We start from the raw sequence: 5,080 nt of genomic DNA, 5'->3' as shown, positions 1-5,080 counted from the left end.
CATTTGCTTCTGTGTAATGCTTTCAAAACCAACTAAATCTATTTCTGAAATGTTCTCCCTTCTTAATTCAGCTGTTTATTCTTCTCATTCTCATTCGACCAGACACCTAATTATGAGAACATTGGTTAACTGCATAATTCATACATGGAGTTTTATGGACTGATTTTGATTTTGGGAGCAACAAGAATTGTTATATCCCATTTTTTCCTTCGAATCCCAAGTCTGTGTTAAATTCTATAACAATCATAGTCACCATTACCTGAATATTTATAATGTGGTTTTATTAAGTAGTAGGGACAATCAAACTACTCATGAAATTCAGATGTACCGAAAAATAAAAATTGTATGTTTTGCCTATAAATTTGCCTGGTCTCTTCATGAGCTCATCTGCTGCATAGTGACTAAATAAATAAATAAAATTCTTTTAATTCTATTAAATTAAAACTCAATGATATCCAATACTTCAAACTCTGTGTTTAGGTACTATTCAGTTTTTGATGGCAATTATCACTTTCTTCTCTCTCTGTCCCCTTGTTCTTTAAGCATAGTATCAATTAGGCATACTCACATAGATATTTCACATACAACTCAAATTTAATATGTCTGAGGCCATGTGCTTACTCATCATGTTCTCCCTCACCCACCACCCTGCTGTTTCCCCTGTTAATGGTTACCCAAACCAAAAATCTGGGGCTTTTCTATACTATTTTTCAAAAGCAAACAATTAAACAAATCTTGTTTATTTGATTTTCCACAAATTTATGTTCTTCATTTTCTCCCTCTCCTCTATCCTCTTAACTCTGCCCTAGATTCCAAGTTAATAATCACTACCCGGCTACTGAAAGATCCTGTTTCTAGTCTTCCCAGTTTCAGATATACCCTCCATGCCACACCTTGGATGCTTTATTTAAAATGCAAATCTAACTGTATCACTAGTTTGCTCGAAGTCCTTCCTGGCAACAGAATAGATCTCAAGATACTTAACTTGGCATGGAATGTGGCACATTTGTCACTGTTCCCTATCTCACAATTAATGCTCTTGATATGGAAATGCCTGCAACTTCCCCTTACCTCATGCTTTTTAATCTCTCTTTGCCGTTGGTCATGATGTTCCCTTTTTTCTAGGTTCTTTTTCACCTTTATTGATCTGGCTAACTCTTACTCATTTTCAAGCTCTTAACATCTATGACATTATTCTACTTTGTCATGTATTGCCCCTAAAACTTATCAAGACTCTTCAGGGCTGGATTTGTGCCTGGGTAGATTCATTTATCTCAAATGAACTATCAACTCTAAAATTCTAAGCTATGTGATTTCTCTTACTACTCATACCCACCCCAATCCTCTAAAACGTAGCTCCTTTTCTCTTTCAAAACTCTATGTAAGGCTTTGCCAACTCAGAAAAATAAATACATAAATGAATTCAAAGAAAACATTTCTATCAGTTATCTGAATTCTGATAACTCATGTATTAGGTGCCAAATTTAGATAAGAATCTACATAAACAAGATCCACTTCCTTCATAAAACTTCCTTGAGGGAGATTTGGCTGATTTCCATCATTCTGTCAATTCCAAAATTTCCCAGTCTTTCTTCCAAAACATTTTTATGTACGAGTAAAAATTGGCTGAATATAGAGACTCATAAAATTTTAGGCCTATAAGAGACTTTGTATTCAACTAGTCTAAAACTCTTCTTTTTACCGAAAAGGTTATGATGCCCAAAGATGTTCCGAAAAACACATTGCTCATGAGTTTGTTTCTGCTACACGTGTTTAGGTTTGTACCACCACATTCTCCATACATAGTTACTCATACATCTACGCTATACAGTGTGTGAATATATCCCTGTCCTACCCCAGATTTTAGAAGAATGGAATTCACAGCTTCTCCTTGCTAATATATTCCTTCCTTTAAAAAAATCAACACTATCTGATTTTGTTTTTACACTACAGGCAAAGATTGACTGATTGACTGATTGACTGACTCCCTACTCCAACTCTCCTAACTGATGTTAAGGCATCTGCCTGACCTTGACTTTGTTTCTACTGGCATGAATCTCATTCACTCACGTCAATGGTAGCCATATCCAGGGACCTGTGGTCAGAATGAAGTCTAGTGTGCTATTTATCTCTAATGATTCTACTTGACATTTCACTGGCTTTCCTCCACTCGAAAGTGTGCCTAGAAATTTCTTTAACAATTAAAATAGTGGTTAGGTATGTACACTGGATAGACAGACAATAGTCAATAAGATCTGTTATTTGTAGGCCACTGTAAGTGACTAATCCTTGCTCTCTCCTTTCTTAGCTTCAATATATGCTTTTTAATCTATGTTAATTTCTGTGATTACTCTAAAGACAATAAAAACTAACACTTTCTTCAAGAGGGGCAGGGCCAGAATGGGTTCTCTTTCTTTGTGGTCTTTAATGAAAGGTGTCTGAGTTACGTACCATTTATATCTATAATAAGTAAAGGTAGAACATTCTTATCAAGTATCCCTGTAAGAAAATCCTTAGTTCAGAAGCCTAGCCTCAAGCTTTTTTGAGAGAGAATCAGAGAGATTCAGAAAGAATGTATTGCGCATATATAGGTATAAGGTGCATTGGTGCTTCCACCAGAACCCCACAGTTTGAGCTACTTGCTACTCATCTACAACCTCGATAATGGTCCAATGCCCAAATCTGTTCTGACTGAGGCAGGAGACATTGAAGAAGCTCTTCTCCATGCAATGATGGCCTTGCTCAACCTGTCTCGGTTCCTCGGTTTGATTTCTTGGGTCTTTGTTTTGTCTCCATGTAAGAGTGATGATAGTGCTAGATTTTTTTCCTAATAGAGGCGTTTCCAAACTGTGTGTTCAAGTTAAATTATTACAAGTATTTAATATAAGAATAATAATTTAAAAACTTTTAAATGTCCCTATGAGAAATGGGTATTTAAAGGAAACTCATGATATATTTTTGTTATTCAAATTATTATTTTCTTGTTTAGAAAGTTATATTTCCACATAACAAACTTTTAAAATTAAGCTATAAATCTCTATTTATGTTAGTTATAGCTAGTCATACAATAAACTAAGGTATCACAGATAAAAGAACCCTGATTCTTTTAATATTATAATTTACACTTAGAAAAATAAGTTTACTACTCAGTCTAGAATTAAATGCTTATTTTAGTGCAGTAAAGATCAATTTTTTTTCAACTTTTTTTCCATGGAAAATTCTTGACTCAGTGTTCAGTGACCAGCAGAGGGCACAATGTACACAGCTGAGGGTCTAAACCCTTAACGATTAGTCCCTTCCCACCCTCAGCCACAGGCACTCACACCACCACCACCACTATAAGGTACAACCCAGACTTGGTCAAATGAAAAGAAAGAAATATGTGCTTACTTGTTTGTTATCATCACACAAGAACTTAACCTTTAGCTGGAGACTAAATTTACACCAATATAACTGTTCTGATATAAATACAGTACAGTCTGAAGCTAAAACTTCTTATATATTCAAGGAAGGTAGATGGATTCTTTTGTCACTTGTTTCAATCATACTTAAAAACTCAATTACATTTTGCTAAAACCATTTTTTCCTATTATACATAAATTCTCACATAAAGTTTATATGTTTCTGATAGTATATCATTAAAAATGTAACTTCTCAGAACTCAATTGCTTCTAGAAAAATTTAGATGGCTTTTTATAGCTTTCTTATGCTCTCCTCTTTCAAGAGGAGACTGATTTTGTAACATTTAAATATATATATATTTTTTAAGTCAAAAAACTTCCAGGGCAAATGTATAGGTGTATTTCATGTGAACAAGATTTATTTTTATAGATGCAATGCTTTACTGAGAAATTCCTTACTAAAAAATTGTATAATATTGGAGAAAAATGAGGAGTGAATAACGAATAGTGGACCTGATCCAGGTTATCGAACAGAATTCTTCTAACAATAAAGGGGAGATCCTCCCTTTTCTTCTACATCAAGAGTGGGAGTCTTCCAAGAGAACCCCAAAAGAAGAGAATAAGAAAGTGGGAAAAGTGCACTTTAGAAAAAGAAAAGCATATTGATTAACTCCCATAATTTCTCTTTCCTATGCATAATCACTCTGCCTTAGTTTTCCTGCCACCAGCTCTGAAACAGGAATGCATATACTTCCCCACAAAAACTTAGTGTCAGTCTGAGCGAGAACCCAGGGCTCTTAGGATTCTTGAAAACCTTAGGATTCTTGGTCATGTTCTTGAGGAAAACGATCCTAGCTTCCTGCCTCTTCCGCTCTAGGTCTCCCTGCTATCCCACATAGATGAAATGTTGAGGGCAAAGAGCAGTCTTTTTTTTTTTGTAAACTCCCCTTCCCACCAAAACTTCGATACACTCATAAACACACACACACACACACACACACACACATATGCACACACACACATGCACACACACACACTAGTCCTCTGCTCTTTGGAATTTCCAAAGGATAAATTAAATTGGAACTATCATGATTTAATGTCTTATCATATGTTGTCATCATTAAATAGGTTAAACCATATGAAATTGCTGATATTCAGTCAGTTTTTACCTATAGCACTTTCCTGAGGTGCATATTTCTTCAGCTTTATATGCAATTCATGGGATTAAACACAAACCATTATTTTACATGAACAAATCTAAGAGAAAACAGAAAATCATTTTGACCAGTTTATTTTTTTCCACATGTTTAGCAGTTAGATTAGTTAGCTGCCTAATCCCTCTATAGAATTGTTTTTATTAATAACCACTGTTTGTTAAAAGCCAATAGATGATCATTTCTATTCATTTAACTTAAATTCTCAGGGACATTCGATGCAATAGATCACTTCTTTTGCTAAGATTGCTAACTACTTCCAATTCTTCTACTTCGTGCCTTAGGTTCAATTCTATTACATCTTTTGAATTTTTTCTCTTCGTCTCTGACCTCTCCTTTCTCAGTTTCCTTCAGAAAAAAACTGCTGATTCTGCACTCACTCTGAATGACCTCCTCTCCTTCTATGAGTTCACCTATAAACAGATATCTGAATAAGAACACTTTGCTAAAAGCTAAACCTATTTG

This window comes from Pteropus vampyrus, unplaced genomic scaffold (assembly GCF_000151845.1).
Source record: "Pteropus vampyrus isolate Shadow unplaced genomic scaffold, Pvam_2.0 Scaffold172, whole genome shotgun sequence".
Lineage (NCBI taxonomy): Eukaryota > Metazoa > Chordata > Mammalia > Chiroptera > Pteropodidae > Pteropus > Pteropus vampyrus.
The sequence above is the reverse complement of the archived record's forward strand: the minus strand, read 5'-3'. Positions refer to the sequence as shown.